At 27.3% G+C, this 18,975-nt stretch overlaps 2 long non-coding RNA genes across 2 annotated transcripts; both read left to right on the top strand.

Moving 5' to 3' along the window:
• Positions 1-10,749: 10,749 nt before the first annotated feature.
• LOC149514780 (uncharacterized) lies at positions 10,750-11,914 on the top strand. Its single transcript, XR_016327999.1, has 2 exons — positions 10,750-11,104; positions 11,372-11,914. It is a non-coding gene; the product is annotated as an uncharacterized LOC149514780 (long non-coding RNA).
• Positions 11,915-14,958: 3,044 nt separating this feature from the next.
• On the top strand, positions 14,959-16,157 carry LOC149514779 (uncharacterized). Its single transcript, XR_016327998.1, has 2 exons — positions 14,959-15,276; positions 15,536-16,157. It is a non-coding gene; the product is annotated as an uncharacterized LOC149514779 (long non-coding RNA).
• Positions 16,158-18,975: the final 2,818 nt, after the last annotated feature.

Below are 18,975 nucleotides of genomic sequence, written 5' to 3'. Positions count from 1 at the left end.
CATTTCTAATAAAAACAATTACTTTTTTTGTCGAATGTGTTTAAATATTTCATTGATTATTGGCTTTTTCATGGGAAGCACAAGCACAACAAACAAATCAAGTTGTTGGTAAAGCTATTGCTTTCCTAGGAAGAGAAGTTACCACGTTTCTTAAACAAATATAAAGGCGCAATCTTTTTTCATTACGCTGTGAGTTGTGACAAACTTTAGTTGAAAATTTTGACTGAAAATCACTTTTTGATGTAAAGGAATCTAGGATGTTGGAAATTCTCTTCTTCGTATCACGGACGACACCACACCATATCCAGAAAGTATAAAAAATGGCTGAAGGGTTTTTCTTTAGAGTTTGTTTTAACAAATTTTTTCGTTAAATATTGTCTTAATCCGTGTTTAACGGCACCGCTTAGTATTTTTTAAGATCTAATTAGTTGGCTATGATATTGTTGGCTTGATTTTTTTTTTTTTTAAGATTCAAAGTGTCTTCAAATTCTTCCTCGTAAGAGAAAAAGTTATTAAATACTTTAATGATTATGAATAAGAAAGTCGTAAAAGAAAAAAAAAAATCAATGACTAAATTAACTAATTTGTCGGCTAGATGACCTCCACTTGAAACTCATGACAACGAAATTTGATTTTGAATGGCGTGTATGTAAATTCAATCTTTAAAGTTAAGACTTTAATAATAAAGTTAGTTCAAACTATTAATAATATATTGGACTTCTAGAAGACATTATTTTTTATTTTAAAATTTTTAATTTAGGATTATTTTTGTAACCCTTAATTTTTATTCACGTGAATAAAATATTACACATCTAAATTTTTTTAAATCTATAATTTTCTTGAATTTGTCAAATATATATGCCATTTGAATTAGTAATACACACTTAAATTATTTTAAATTCGTAATTTTCATGATTTTATTTAATATATATGTCATGTGAATCAATTCTCATATTAACAAAAAATTAAAAAAAAGTCTTATCTATAAAAAATACATGTATGAATCAAATAATTGGCAATTTGTTTACTTTTTTTAGACCTGTCAAAATTGGTAAATTAATGTCGGTCTTTCCACGCTGATTGATTCATTAAATCAGACATGACTTGTCTTTCAAATGTTTTATTCACATGAGCATTTTGTCTCCCCCACCCCCCCACCCCCCAAAAAAAAAGTGTTTATAATTTCAGTTTGGAATCCAAAGCTACCTATCTATCATGATTCATGCGACTTGGTTTTTTGTCACGAGTTTTGATTTGAAAATTAAAACATTGAAATCACAAAAAAATATAATAATAATAATAATAATTAAAAGTAAAGATAGAAGATATATATTTTTTTAAGTCAAAAGTTAAAATATAAAAAATCGAAAAAAAAAGAAAAAACTAAAAGAATAAATAAATAAATAAATAATAAATTGATGACTCTATTTATAAGTAAAATATGATAAATTTATGAGATATAATAATGATATAATTGAATTAATGTAACATTATATATGTTAAATTAATTTAAAAATAAAAAATATTTTTGATTATTTATTGATAATCTTTAATAAAAAAAAAAAGATCAATTCATTCTTTGGATCCCAAAATATTTCTAACACTTAAACATTCCTTTCATTATTATCAAATTTGAGTCCGTTTGATTTAAGAGATCAAAGCTTTGAAGATTTACTTATAATAAAGCTTTTTTGTAATCTAATTGTTAGTTCAAATCAATTGATTATAATTTGATTAGGGAGCGAACCTCAATCATTGAGAATATTTCTAACTACAACCATCACACATGAGTGAAGACAACGCAACTAGGTAAAATATGCACTTGAGAACTTTACTTTATTTCCCCTTCATCAATCTCTTTCTTTTTTTTTTTTTTTTTTTTTTTGTGGGTTGAAATCTGAAAGTCCTATAAGGCCATTATAATGATGTTTGAAACAATGAATTAGTACTAAAAAATCAATGGACTTTCTTCAAATTTATTCTTTTGGCATCCTAGAAGAATTAAAATTTGTAAAAATCTTACCTACATAAAAACACTGAATATATTAAAATACCATTTTAATCTTATGTGTGCATATGTGTATATATATATAATAATAATAATAATAATAAATATTGATTAAACATGAATCGTTTTATCTTTTATCAAAAGAATAATTATTTAGATATGACTTATTATGAATTTTGAATTAAATCTTAAATATTGTATAAATTATTAAAATTTATTTTTTTGCCGTCTTAAATTGTTTAAATGTTATTAATTGTTATAAAATTTTTAAAAAATTTGACTTGAATATATTAAAATTTTAAATTTTAAATTTTTTTATGAAATTAAAATTTTATGATTTCTAACATTAATAAATAAAAAAATCATAAATATTTTAAAAATAAATATTAAAAAATAAATTTAAATGTTAAAAAAATAATTATAAACATCTTCCAAAAAACATGAAAAAAATGAGATGGAGGAAATAAAAATTAAAACTTAATCAACATAAAATAGAATCAAATTCAATTTTTTATTATCCAAATAACCAATTAAATTTTCTCCAAATTATTAAGTTTTGACCAAAAAAAATCGAACCTTGTTTTTTAGTCAATTATTCAAAACTTAATGTCGAGCCTACGTTCTAACTCAACACGTGTACCACGCAAGTGCGAAAATCATAGTGAATGACGGCATGCATAAGTTATTTCTTCTCCAAGAATAATGTAACAGAGAAATGCCGATTCCTTAAACAAAATATCATTATTAAATATTATTCCTGGGAGAAAAAGACTGTGAGAGAGTAACCTACACGTGGCCGTTAATCTACAAATAAAGCCAATAGCACTAGTACCTTCCTATTAAGGTAACTTTTTCACCTTAAAATCATTTGCTAAATTTATTTTCTAAATTTGGAAATTTAAAGTTTGAACCAATCACTGCCCCAACCTACCACATGATTGCGACTGCTGCACCGGCTATAGCCCGTTGCCGCAACCAAAATATCCCAAACCAAAGCCGGAAGTTAGCCTCACTATCTATGGTCCAACCAATGCTTACCTGCCACGTTTCGTTGATTTTGCCTGAGACACCACCGTTCATTTGGTCTATGTGGCTGATGTCGCTGATTATTTTATCAGATCAACGATCCACGTTTGTTAATAGTTCTTTGAAGTGCCTAAGAGACGTGAATTAATTCAAGAAATAATCAAATAATTAGGGGTGGGAAAAAAATTGAAAATATAAAAAATTTATTAAAAATCATAATATTTGGTTTGATTTGATTTGAATTACTTTTTTATTTAATTCGAATTAAATTTAAATATTAAATATATATGTTAAGTTCAGATAAGTTTTTAAGTCGAGATGTAAAAAATAAAAAAAATTAAACCAAAATAAATTATGTATTTTATTAGTTTTTATATATTTTAAATTTTTATAAAATAAAATAATTATTTTATATATAAATTTATTTAATTATATTAAAAATTTATTAAAATAATATATAAAATTATTTAAAAATCGATAAATCAAATCTAATCGAACTAATAGAATTTAATTTGAATAGAATCAATTTAAAAAAAATCAATTCAAATTCAAATTAAAATTTAAAATTTACTAATATTATATATTATTAAAAAAAATTATTTAAATCTAATTTAATTCAGGCCGTTATTATTCTTATAAATAATTATCTTTCAAAGTTAAATCTGAAATTTAAAATCATTATCAAATGTATCAAAGATTTTTCAATTTTATTTAAAAAATGTATAAGTTGTAACACGAGATTCATGTGAGATATATATAATTCTTATTCCTCTACGAGTTCACTAAAACCTCTATGGTTGAGATTAGAGTTTTAAGTGATTAAACAACCAATCATATGCATCATATCCCATGTGACCAAATTGGGCATCAAGATTAAATCACATACATAAAAAAGTCTATCATGGTCCCCACAATATTATTATCATCAATTATGATAGATGAAGATGAAATATTAAGAAAAATGTTTTCATATTTTATAAAAGAAAATATTAAAAGAAAGTACAATTGGGATGGTATCTTGTCGGCAAGGGCAACCGGTACGAGGTTTTTACAATGTAGGGAGACGTGGACGCTTCCTATCCACTCGCCGAAAGTCTTCTCTCAAATTATAATACTCTGTCGTTTAGTCAAATTTCTATTTTCATCTATTTTTTTATTTATTAAAAAATGAGCCATTAGGATTAGTTAATATAATATTTTAAAAAATTATAATTATTTTTTATTTTTTATTAATGAAAATAATATTATTTATTTTATTGCAAATATTTTTTTACTATTTTCTTTTTCTTTTCCCTTTGCAATTATTGTGCCAAACGTGAACTTACGAAAATGTCCTTAGCCTTTTGTCTTTTTTTTTTTTAATTTCTCGTTTTTGCCATTTTCTGAAAGGCCTAGGTGTGGTTAGTTTCAGATTAATAAATGGTGGAAAAGGACACCTGGCTTTTTTTTTTTTTTGGTCTAGGAACTGGGCCAACTTCACCTTTGTCTATATCTCCCACTTTTTCTTTATTAGAAAATCGGAAAATGGTCTTGAATTTAGGAAAGTTACAAAGATTGTATTAAAAAAAAAAAGAGTTTATATTTAATGAGTGATTCATATGATTCATTGAATATTATAGAATTTATATATTTGTGATATATTAAATATAAAATTTAAAAATATTATTATATATTTTAAGAGTAAACTTATTTAAAAATATATTATCTGTTTAAATTAAAAAATTTGTCCAAAATTTAAAAATTTTTTTATAAAAGATTAAAATTTACTAAATAGTTTTAGACATTATTTTTAAATTTTTTTTAAATTTTAGACAATATCTTAAACAAAAAAATTAAAGCCTAAATATGCCCTAACTTGATCTTAATAAACTATGCATAATTAAAATATTATAATTATATAAATATAAATATGTGAATTTTTATTTTTTATATTTTATTTTTTAAAATATTTTTTTAATTTTTATTATATAAACTAAATTTAGTGAGTGAATTTAAAATTTAATTTTTTTAAATTTAAGTTAAATTTAAATAAATTTTAAAACTTAAAATATCGAAGATGAATCTAAGTAAATAAATAAATTATTAATATCGAGCTTGTAACCAATTTGACTAATAACACCTTTATTTAAGAGAATAAAAGTTCTGTATTTGTTGTTAAACTTGTTCGTACGTATGAGAATTCATTTTACAAGGTTCCTAGTAACTAAATTTGGAGATTTCCTAATAAAAAAAAAAGGAAAATTTTAAGTTCAATCATGTGAATTTTTTTGTGGTTACAGAATGATCTGGAATTTGCTATTTTAATGTAATTTTATTTTAGCAGATTCCTAGTAACTTCCAAAGCAAAATAAACCAATTTGATAATGGCCCGTGGCCCCCAACTCCGTGAGACATTATTTTACTATAAAAAATTGTTTTTATTGATAGAGATGAAGCAAAAAATAATTTTCAAAATTTGAAAAACGGCACATAAAGTTGGAAGTCACATAAATCACACCAAACACGTTACATCAAATAGCACTATTATTAAAAAATAAATAAAAAAAAAAGTTAATCAAACAAAGACTTATAAAAGCACATTTTTAATGAAACAAAACGACGTTCAATAATAAATAAATAAATAATTTATTTTAATGTTATTGATGATGTTGTGTTTAATGATTTTTAATCTAAATTAGATTTGATAAAAATTATAAAAAAAATCTTAACCTTAGTTTAATAAGTTATAAAATTTTAATTTACAATAAATAAATATTTTTATTAATAAAATTTTGCTATTAAAATTTTATAAAATAACATATGTAATTATTATGTTCGGATTAGGGTGGACAACCCAATCCGTCGGGTTATGACCCGATTTGATCTTATAGGGTTAATTTTTTTTTTCTGAAAAATCAAGTTTCGATTCAGGTTAAGATTTTAGATAAATCTAACTCGACCTGATATTATATAAAAAATAATTTTTAAATTAATTTTTTATTTATATATTTATATAATTATATATTTAAATATTTATATTTAAAAATAATATTTTATATTTTAAAAATAATATTTTATTAATTTAAATCGAATCGAATCAGATATGATTTATATAATGTCAGATTGAATTCGAATATTAAAAAAAATTTTTAAAAAATTTGAATCAAGTCGAGTTAAGAACAAACAAAAATCTATTTCGCCTCGACCCTAGTCTGAATTGATTAATCGAGCATCTATTCCAACGAAGTAAGATTAAAAAAACCATTTGCAATAAAAAATATTATTATAAAATTTTTTTATATTGGCCACGAGATACGATATCACTAATTTATATTAATTAATATTATTAAATTTTAAAATACAAATGAGACAAGTTAAATCATTGATAATTTTAAAATACGATTTAAATAAAATAAGATTTCGAGGAAATTAAGATGCCGACTCATGTTAATAAGCAAAAGCAATGCCAATTAATTAGTAATCTAAATCGGAACATAATCTTAATTAGTTTTTGTTTATTGAGGTTTGATTTGTATATTTTCTTAAGAGCCAAACAGATTTGGAGAGAGAAACAGATCCGACAAGGTTTGAAAAAATCATCATTTTTTTGTATTTTTTTAGAATACTTAAAGTCAGGCTGGTGCTTAGTCGATGATTCACTTTTCAAGCAGCTATACATAGAAAATTATTTGTAATTTTGCATAAGCATACGAATGATATCATATAATCAAAGCTAAAGAGGGAAAAAGAAAGTAAGAAACCTTAAAAATCTGTCGAATGTATCTCTGAACTCATCTCCTCAATATTATTAAAAAAAGAAACAATTATTGCAAGGTTGTATAAATTATTCATATATTTTGGTATTATTAGGGATATTTTCAATTTTTTATCTTAATTTAATAAATTTTTACACATCAGCTCGATGCTTTCGAAGTGTTTCTCACAAGAATAAACCCAAATTGATAAAAAAAAACGTGTGAAAATTTTTGTTGGCATAAGGGTAAAAATATTTTTTTAAATAAAAATTTAATAATTATTTAAATTTTTGATATTTTATTATAATCAATCAAACATTATATCTATTATTTCAAATTAAAGGAAATTTTAAATATTTATTTTTATTCGATTGAATTTTATTCATTTATTTTAATTTAATTAAACTTTCAGTTGGACGAAAATAATTAATTAATTTTTCTCTAATAAAAATTCAATCGATGAAAATTGATATTTAAAAATTTAATTAATTGCAAAAAAACAACAAAAGCTTTTCTTTTAACTCTTTCGCCTTTTTTTTAGCAAAGAACAACCAAAATTTAAAAGCTCCCATTTCCTAGAAATAAGATGTGGAGTATATGGCAAGCAATTCATGGTAAAATCAACTCAAACCAGATAGTTTTTCTTAAAGAAAGTGAATTCCTTGATTTTTTTTGTTCTTTATGCATGCAGTTATGAAAATTGAATAATCGGTAATCAATTTCCTTGTGTTGGATGGATTTCATTTTCCTTGATGAAATCAAATACGGAACATATGTTAAACATTTGGTTATTTTATATATACTAATTCTAAAATATTAATGGAGCTCCTATTCCCACCATTGCTTTATAATTTACGCCTAATTATTCCTCATTAAACGGTTCATATTTTCCGGGAAAATGGCCGGTACTATCGTAATTATAATCACCAAACAAGGCATAGAAAAGTCCAATGATAATAGCAGTAGGGGCTGAAATTTTAAACAAATTAAATTATATGGAAAAAACAGAGACAGATATAAATATCGTTGACATCGAATCAGGGGAAGTTGATTTGTCTTGTCATAAATAGATGAAATGTTGATTTAATTCTAGCTATATATAACCTTATAGTTGCTATCATTTCGCGTTTGAAATTAGACTTAACGAATTTTAATCATGTCTTTATCTTTTAGAATTTTTTTGTCTGGGATCTTTTATCTTGTAAATTTTTTTTTGTTTTGAATTTTTTGATGTTTTTATAATTATTTTGAGTTTTGATTAATTCGGAGTTGAATTAGATTAGATTTCATAAGAAAAATAAATTCTCTTAAATTTATTTTTTTATTTATAAATTTTAAAATCGAGATTTTAGTTAAAAAGAAACGAATTTTTGATCACTCGGATTTAGGGTTGGCATCGGGTCGGACCCGATACCAACCCTACCCAAAATTTTTTTATTTTTTCATACTCGAATCCGATCCTAACCTGATATTATATAAACTATATTCGACACGATCGACCCAAAATTAATAAAATATTATTTTTTAAAATATAAAATATTATTTTTAAATATAAATATTTAAAAATATCATTATATAAATATATATAAATAAAAAATTAAATAATTAATTACAAAATAATTTTTTATATAATATTAGGTCGAATCAGATTTGTTTAAAATTCGAACCTGATTCGATCTCGATTGTTTCCTAACCTTACTCGATCCGAAACTCGAATTTCAAAAAAAAAAATTTAATCTCATAGGATCGGGTCGGATCATAATCCATTGGAGACGGATTGAATTACCGACTCTACTCGGATTAACAGACATTGATATCTTAATCTTTTAGATCATTATTATTCCAAAGCATCCCAAGATTTGTGTTTTATGTTTTCTTCTCTTTTAAATTGCATTTGGAAATATAGTGGGAAAGAGGTTTTACCTTGCTGCTTTTACCATTATTTTACCAATTACGTAAATAAAAAACGGGACATAATCGCTCTTTTAGGACCTTAGGTTGACTTTTATTAATTAATCAGAACGAAAAATATTGTCAAGGCGAAAATTTTGATTGAGGCGGAATGTCGTTTTAACATTCTAAGAACTCTGCTCCACAGCCGTTTCTAGTGCAACTTTGTTTTTTGGTCCACATTTGTGAATCCTTGTTTTATGACAATGTGCACTTTATTTTTCCATTTCTTTGTCCAATTCAAGGATTCAAAAAATTCAAACCAGGATCTCAACTCCCGATGCAGAATAAAAACCTAAGATCTGATGCATAAGTACATGTTTCCTTTGTAGTTAACATAACAAAATTGTTTAATGGCACAAGCAAAGGGAAAACTGAAAACCTTGCTCATGTGGCAGTGGCACCTCAGGCCCCAAAATATGTTCTCAAACCAAACCAGCTATCTAGCAGCTATGCAACCAAACCCATCAAAATTCATAGCATGAAGCTCTTGAAGCCAGCCTGCAAATTGATTCATCAAGGATGGATCAATGTAAGCTTTCCATTCCAGGATTGATTACTTCATTGTGCCATGCAATTTTGTCATTAGAATAGAAGATTCATGAATCTGCTTTAATAAAAACTAGAGGGTAAATGAATGTGCTTGAATAATGATAATAAATTATGAATTAGAAGTAGGAAAACCCATTTCCAGAAACGTTTAGCTTACGGAGGAGCAATTCTTAGACTGCCATTACCCTGTCACCTTAACAACTGTTGTTTGAACAGTTAGAAAATTTTCCATGAGAATTTCCATCCCATCAGTTCCATTCCATCGTCACTTAGCAATAAAATTACTAATGACATTTTCGTGGAGATCTATGTATAATTTGTGAAATATTATCTATTTTTATTAAAAAATCTTACGTTTTTATCTAAAAAAACACTTAACAAATTTTGCTTCAAGTCTAAATTTATATATTATAACATATTTTCAAAAGATTCTCACTTGGGATCACTGTTCTAAGAGAAAATGGACATGTCTGACAAAAGCAAGCATCTCATTCCAACAAGCAGAAGAAAAGCACAACCCCATATCTCCCACTTATAAGGAGAATCATGCAAAGATTCATTTCCGCCTTTTTGAGATCTCCCAGGGATTCGTGAACTTTTTTTTGGGTTTTTATTTTATTTTTTTGGGCCTGAGCTTCAATTGTTATGCTTTGACTTCGGCTCATCTTTGTCTTTGATGGAAAAAGGGTTTGGCCCAATATTTTTTGAGTCAGTCACCTTGTTTGGGCCCAAAAAGTGCAGTGAAATCCCAAATGTAGCATTAGAGCTTTTATTTTTGGAATATAATATGTTTACAAGTACCCATCATATTTATGAAGTCAAGTATTTTTGTTTTTGGATGGTTGATTCAGATCTATGTTCACTATGTCTTTGTCATCAAATTACTCCGTCATTCATCTATATATAATAACAAGGAAGGATAATGGGTTTCCATCCAATTTCCCCTATCTTAATGAAGAAGTAAAACCGTATCATTTCCTTTTTTAGCTCATTCCCCTTATCCAACATAGCGTAAAGCCCAAGGAAGAGGACACAAATTCCATGAATTTTGATGGGTAAAATTCGTAAAATTTTTTATTATAAATGAATAAATAAAATTTTTAATAAAAAATTTAAATTGATAAATTGATAAAATATAATGTGAAAATTAATAATATATATAAAAATTTATTAAAAAAATTATTTATAAATCAAATTTGATCGATATCTAATAATAAAAATTTTGTCAATATTTTTATAAAAAAATTTTATGTAATAAATATATCAAATTTTATTAAAATTTTTATAAAATTTTCATATTTTATTTATATGATAAGATTTTTTAATTTACAATTTTAATATTAAAATTTAAATTTTATTTACTCGTTTTTAATTAAAAATTTCACAAATTTCATCTTAAATTTTTATACAAATCTTGTAAGAGAAGATAGAAGCTACTCCTGTACTCCATCATGTAGTAACCAGGAAAGGAGAGGAAAACGGCACATCACGATTAGCCTATGCGACCATGAGAACTTGCAAGGAAAGAGCAAAGTCTCATCTTCTTCACAAAATCACCATACCCCAACACCCCCAATTTTTTTATATGGGACACCTCCTTTAAGGCTTAAGCCCAAACCCTTTTTTTCTTTTCAACCGAACAACCTCCTCTCCTTCTCCATAGCCAAGGCTGCCTCTCATTATAATTGGCTGCCCCCTTCATCAAGTATGTGGTCTATAAGTGAAACTCACCACCACCCACTTCTAACACCTCTTAAAATCCCTTAGCATTTCACTATCATTTCCCACTTCCCCTCCCCTCTCTCCCATTCTTCCCTATACTTCATCTTTATATGTAAGTCAATGATTTTTTTTCCCTTTTGTAGTAACTAATAAGGCTAGGACTCTGCTCCATCTCTGTTTCTATTAACAGAAGTTTTAACCAGAATTCTTGTTTGTAACTGGATTTCTAAGTATAAATGTATCTTTTTCTTACATGAATCCTATGTTCTCCTTCTCTTCTTCTTTGAATTTGATTGGAGCTAGATCTGTTCAATTTTATCTTTCATTGTTTCGTTGTTCTGTTACCTTTTACTCTGTTGCTTCTCTGTTTCCCCTGCAGATAATCTGTTTCAAAATCGATGGCGAGTATTTCTGCTACTCCCCTGAGGAAGAAGAATGAAACGCAATTTCCCCGCAGGAGAAGCCAAATCAAGGCTAAAATTTTTGGGAGCATGTTCAAGACTGTTGTTTCTGCAGCCTCAAAGGCTAAAGAAACTATGAACCGAAGAAATCCAAAAACAAAAAGAAAAACTGTATCTAAATCTAAATAGCTAGGCTGTGAAAACCTGTCATTTTAGATTCAGATAACAGCTTCTGTCTGGTTTATAAATTAGAACTAGGGTAACCCTTACATTAACTTATCTTGTTGTCAATAAAGGTAGGGGATGTATATGAACCCATGTAAGTTTTCATTTTTATAGTTTGTCAGTTAAGCCTTCTTCAATAGTTGTTTCTTCCAGTTTTTGTGCGGAGATGATGTTTATGGAAGTTGTCTGGGGTTTGGGGTTGTCTTTTTCTTTGTACCTTCAGCTGTCTCTTGTATAGTTGCTGACTGTACTATGATGTAATATTCTAATAATGAAGAATTTCATGTTGGCATATACTTCTTGTTGGTTTTTTGGGGACTTGATGAAGGGTCCAGACCCTGGATTTTCTGCAAATTTTGAGTTTCAGATTTTTGTTTGAAGAAGGGTGGTGGCCCTGAATGTTTGAAAAGTCGTGAATTTCTGTTAAATGTAGGCAGCTTTATGTTTTCTTTTCCTTAAATTATTCTCGGGGTCCTCAATCTACCTTTAATTTGGTTTGAATCATACTGGGATCTTCTGTTTGCTGAATTCTATTTCTAACACATCATTTACCTTAATTGCCAAAGGAAAAACAGAAAAAAAAACCCCCCATGTTTGATTGAAATTGGCTATTCTAGGAAACTGATATCAAATCAATCAGAAGAAATGACCCAAAATTTCCCATAAAAAACTGATCCAAGATTCTACCATTGAATATGACAGAAGTTACCTACCGATATCAATTTGGAAATGTCTCAGGAGTGGTAAGAAACAACCTGGATAATCTACTATTCACCAAGGCAAAAATTGAGTCAACTAAACTAAGCTTACAAGCTAAAACCCATATATTTCATAATTTATTTCTTGATAATCTATTCTAACATGCTATAATGTTTGTCATTGTTGATTTATGCCGATGGAAAAAGTTGTATATTAATTTGAATTCTAAATTTCTTGATTGTTGATGACACTCCATTCAATCAAATCAATAAAAATAAAATCAATTAATCATATAAGAGATATTAATTTAATATAATTTAATTCAATTGATTTATTTTTATAGATAAAAAAAATTAATAATTATAGAGAATTACAAACATACAAATCATATTAATCAACAATAAATAATCAATACCTATAAATATTATTCATCTTTTCTAGTCTTATAAAATATTCTCAATCCAAACAAATATATGCTTATATTCACTAATGCATAATACCTATATAAATTTTCTCAATTTCTTCTAATCTACTTAAACATACTTTCAAATATACATACTTATAAAATGTAAATCTTCAATAATTTTATGAGTACGTCTAATGAGTTGTCTATCTCATATAATTTTACAACTCTCTTTTATCTTTTTTTCATATAGCTTTATAAATACTTTATTTATTTATAAGTACATTAATTTGACTATCAAGAATTCATTTTATTTTAAATTTTTTTTTGAAAATTTTTTTGTTCATTAATCAATATATAACTAATTTCAAATAAATTTATTATGTAATTTGAATAACAATTCATAACAAGCTATTTAATAAAAACTAAAGGGTAAGTGAATGTGTTTGAATAATGCGTATAAATTATGAATTTGGAGTAGGAAAACCCATTTCCAGAAACGTTTAGCTTACGGAGAAGAGCAATACTTAGACTACTATTACCCTGCCACCTTAACAGCTGTTGTTTGAACAGTTTTAGCAAAATTTTCCATCAGAAATTCCATCCCATCAGTTCCATTCCATCATCAATTAGGAATAAAATTCCTGATTTCGTTGTCGTAGAAATTCACACTCAATTTACTAAAGATCGTTTATTTTGATTCATAGATTTTAAATTTTATTTCATAAAAAATATTCGGACGCTAAGATTTTAAGTTGCAATTTATTTATCATAATAAAATTTCAAAACATTATGAGATAAAGATTAGGGTATCGCTGGTACAAAGAGCAAACACCATGAAAATGGACATGTCTGCCAAAAGCAACCATCTCGTTCCAACATGCAGAAGAAAAGCACAACCCATTGCCTCACACTTATTAAGGAGAATCGTGCAAAAAGATTCATTTTGGCTTTTTTGAGATTTCACCGGGATTCGTGAATTTTTTTGGGTTTTTGTTTTATTTTTTTATCTAATTATCTGTTATTGCTTTGACTTTGGGCTTTTCTTTTTAGAATGGGCTTTCTCTTGGATGGAAAAAAGTTTCGGCCCATAATTTTTGGAGTCAGGCACCTTGTTTGGGCCCAAATAAAGTGCAGTGAAATCCCAAATGTAGCATTAGAGCTTTTATTTTTGGAATATAATATATTTAAAAGTACCCCATCATATTTATGATGGTTGATTCATTATATCTTTGTCAATAAATTATTCCATCATTCATGTATATAACAAGGAAGGATAATGGGTTTCCCTCCATTTCCCCTATTTTAATGAAGTAAAACCAAATCATTTCCTTTATATCTCATTCCCGTATCCAAACATACTGTAAAGCCCAAGGGGAGATAGAAAGCTACTGCTGTACTCCATGTATATAACGAGGAAAAAAAGGACAAGCGAACATCTTGCCAGATTCTTTTGATATTCCATTCAGATTAATAAAATGTGATTTCTTCTGATTTTTGAGACGAGATTAATTTAAAAGGATGTAAATGAATTTAATATAAATGAATAAATATATATTCGTAACTTGTTCATCTATTTCTAATATTATTTGCAATCGATTTGTGGTGGGTAAAAAAAATTATTTATTATGTTTGAATTTGATTTATTTAATTAGTAAAATATTTATATTCGATTTGTTTTTTGCACGTAAAAGTTTAATAAATTTATTCATAAATATTAAAATAATATATTTATAAATATATATAAAAATAAATATATTTGTGAATAATTAACAAACATATTAATAAATAATAAATAAATTATAATAAAATAAATTGAAATAAATAAATATACTATTATAAAATTAAAAATAAATTAAAATTAAACCATAAATGAATTAACAACAAAATAAGTTAAAAGAATAAAAATATTAAAATAATAAGATAAAAGATAAAAATATAATTTTATTATTACTATTACTAAACAATAAACTAACTTTAAAAGAATGAATTTTATATGAACTTTAAATGAATTTATTTGTAAATATAAACAAATCAAATAATTATTTATTTATATTTAATTTATTTAATAAATAAATATAAAAATATTATTAAAATTATTTATTAAATTTAATAAATAAATATAAATAAATGACAATTAAATGTATTAATAAATAATTCATAAAAAATTCTATTAGTCTATGCTATAAAGACCATGAGAACTTGCAAGGAAAGAACAAAACCCACCACAACCCAACTGCCCCAAGTTTTTGATATGGAACACCTCCCTTAAACCCACTCATTTTTGCCCTTTTTCTTTTCAACTGGACGACGTCCTTCCAAGCCAAGGCTGGCTCTCATTACAATTAAGTAGACCACAGAAAGAAACAGGACGAGGAAACATTAGTTTTGACAGGTTTTGTACCCAATTGGGTGTCCCCTTCATCAAGTATTGGTCTATAAAATAAACTCATCACCACCCTCTTATAACACATCTTAAAATCACTTAGCATTTCACTAACATTTCCCACTTCCCCTCCCCTCTCTCCCATTCTTCCCTATTCTTCATCTTTATATGTAAGTATTGAGTTTTTTCCCTTTTGTTATAATAGCAAGGCTAGGACTCTGCTCGATCTCTGTTTCTATTAACAGAGTTCTTAACCAGAGTTCTTGTTTTTAACTCGATTTCTAAGTATAAATGTATATTTTTCTTGCATGAATCCTATGTTCTCCTTCTCTTCTTCTTTTAATTTTGATTGGAGCTTGATCTGTTAAATTTGATCCTCATTGTTTAGGTGTTCTGTTCTATCTCCTTACTCTGTTACTTGTCCTGCAGATAAGCTGTTTCGATATCGATGGGGACTGTTTCTGTTACTCCTCAGAGGAAGAAGAATGAAACGCAATTTCCCCGCAGGAGAGGTCAAATCAAGGCTCAAATTTTTGAGAGCATGGTCAAGACTGTTGTTTCTGCAGCCTCAAAGGCTAAAGAAGCACTGGGGAAAAACAAAGAAGGCGGTGATGGGAAGAAGAAAAGGTAGTATCTAAAGAAACTATGAACCAAAGAAATCCAAAAGCAAAAAAGAAAAATTGTATATAAAATTCTAAATAGCTAGGCTGTGAAAACCTGTCATTTTAGATTCAGATAACAGCTTCTGTCTGGTTCATAAATTATAACTAGGGTAACCCTTACATTAACTCATGTTTTTGTCAGTAAAGGTAGGGGACATATATGAACCCATGTAAGTTTTCATTTTCGTATTTTGTCAGTTAAGCCCTCTTCCATGGTTTTTTCTTCTAGTTTTTTTTTTTTTTTTTGGGAGATAATGTTTTTGGAAGGGGCTGGTTGTGTCTGGGGTTTGAGGGTGTCTTTTTCTTTGTACCTTCAGCTGTCTGTCGTGTAGTTGCTGTACTATGATGTAATAATATTCTAGTAATGAAGAATTTCATGTTGGCATATACTTCTTGTTGGTTTTTTTTGGGACTTGATGCAGAGTCCAGACCCTGGATTTTCTGCAAATTTTGAGTTTCAGATTTTTGTTTGAAGATGGGTTGTGGCCCTAAATGTTTGAAAAGTTGTGAATTTCTGTTTAAGGTAGGCAGCTTTTTGTTTTCTTTTCCTTAAAATATTCTTGGGGCCCTCAATCTACCTTTTATTCGGTTTGAATCAAACTGGTTCTTTTATTTGGTGAATTCTTTTTCTAACACATCATTTACCTTAATTGCCAAATCAAAAACTGAAAAAAAACTTTGGTAATTCTAGGAAACTCGTATCAAATCAATCTAAAGAAATGAACCAAAATTTCCCATCAAAAGCTGATCCAAGATTCTACCATTGAATATGACAGAAGTTACCTACCAATCTCAATTTGGAAATGTCTCAGAGTGGTAAGAAACAACCTGGATAATCTACTATTCACCAAGGCAAAAATTGAGTCAACTAAACTAAGCTTACAAGCTTAAACCCATATGTTTCATAATTGAGTTACCTCCATGTTTGTCATTGTTGGTTTCTGCTGATGACAAAAGCAGTTGTATATCAATCTACATGCCAAATTTCTTGATTCTTGATGAAAGCTATACATATATAAAGTGCCTGTCCCAGGCCCCTGTTTGTTGAGCCTTTTTGACACAAAACACTAGGATTTGGTCGGTTGAGACAATGGCTACTGATTACATAACAGGATACGATGGGATTGCTTGCATCAGAGCATCTATTGTTGTATGACAAACAAATATAAAATGGAACCTTTTATTATAAAAGATATTAAAATACTTTCTTTCTTGATTAGTTTGTGGAAAAATCAATCACAGCTAAAATAATGCAAAAAAGCTGCACTCTTGAGTGCATCGTTAATCATGAGAAGAACTGCCGGCCAAAGAAGTATACAATCAAGTACGTAGCTTTTGTTGGATAGTTTAACCATTCCCATTGCTAAAAAATTCATGTACTAACTATATCGTACACAAAAAGTTAGAATCTGATTTTAGGGGTTGCACAAATTTACACTTTTTCTTTTTTTTACTTTCAAGAAGTTGCCTGGCAACTTCCAAGAAAACCAAACCCTAATTGTACAAGAGAGGTAGGGTGGGGTCATCGATCTCAATCGTCTTCACTTCACCAATCATTCTGGACTGGAGGAGGTTGATAAGCACTGAGCAGCATAAAGATTCACTCAAAGCTTGGATTAATTGGTGAATAGTACTATATGTATAGCCCTATTCTCGTATCTGTGCTCCGATGGTATCCAAGTTAGGTATCATGGACGGTGTTCTTGGATAGATGCTGGGATCTCCTCCCAGCTAATGCCCCAACTCCGCCATTTCTCAAACCAGAAAAAATGGTTTCCAATGTCTTTGTGGGCACTCATGGTCATTGAAGCATTCATTTCTCCTCTGCGTTCTTAGGGTGAGAGAAACAGCCATTAAACAAATGGGATCTTAAGCTGCGTGATTCACGTTTGATCTACAATGAGTAACGGATTGAAGAGCTGCCAAATCGATTCTGAGATCATTAAATGATATCGATCAAGTTTTTTGCATATCTTTTGCAATTAATAGACTTTATTGATTGTTCCGTATGAGCCGACTTTCTTTTCATTGAACGAGCACAAGACGTCTCATGGTACCCATTGCATGGTCGGTGTTCTGACATAGATATATGAATTTTATCCATATGTCACTTAGCTGTTGGTTTGATTATTATTTGAATTTCAATTTTAAAAATTAAAAATTAAAAATTTTATTGGGAATGTTTTGATTTTACAAACGTTTCACCTTAATTTTTAAGGATTTGTTCGGATGGATGGTTAGTTTTGATGAAATTAGTTATTAAAAAAATGAGGTTAAAATTAGTGGTTGGATATATTTTTTGATGCAAGAGCTGTGATAGTGGTAAAGTGAATTATATTGAAAAAAAATTAAAAAAATTAAATTAAAAATTATATATAATAAAAAATTAAATTATTTAATATTTATAAATTTTGTTAATAAATAATAAATTTTATTTAAATTATTTATTATGTTAAATTAAAAAATATATTTTGTATTTTTAAATAAAAAATTAAAACTTTATTAATATTTTTATATAATAATAAATTTTAAAATAAAAAATATTAAAAAATCCCACTAACAAGTTATCAACTGAATCAAAATTTACCAATTGATAACCGATCATTTTTCAATTGCACCAAGGTATCATTTACCCATAAAAGTTAAAACAAACACATCATTTCATTACAATTACATCATAGCAATCCAGACAGAGCATAAGTCAATTAGCATCACATCATAGCAATTACGTAAGTCGATTGTCCTAAGATTATCAAGAAATTCATCCAGGACACTTTTGTCTTTAGCGATAACGCGTTTTTTTTTTTTTTTTTTTTAATTCATTTTATCAATTTCTAGGGTCCACAATCCCCACACTTTGCATTTGACAATGTTGTGCTTTATTCTTAATCTAATTTCTACCATAGGCACTTAATTACTAAATAAAAGGCATGAAATGATGTCCAAAATTGATACTTCAATTAGATTGGACGATGTGTTGATAAATTATTACCTACCTTGTCTAAAATTTTATTAAGTCACCTCATTTTGTCTCTTTTTTGGTAAAATATCTGAGATTATATGTTTATTCTTGTAATAAAAATTTTGTAAATATTTTTTTGTTGTTTGAATTTGAACTTAGCAATTTGTAAATTTTTTAAAATATCAATTTATATATTTTTTCAAAATTTAAGAATCAAATACGTGATTAACTTGAAATAAAAGTAT

Source organism: Durio zibethinus, chromosome 15 (genome assembly GCF_047325235.1).
Source record: "Durio zibethinus cultivar Kanyao isolate XHJ-2024 chromosome 15, ASM4732523v1, whole genome shotgun sequence".
Classification (NCBI taxonomy): domain Eukaryota; kingdom Viridiplantae; phylum Streptophyta; class Magnoliopsida; order Malvales; family Malvaceae; genus Durio; species Durio zibethinus.
This window is presented reverse-complemented; position numbering and strand designations above follow the sequence as displayed.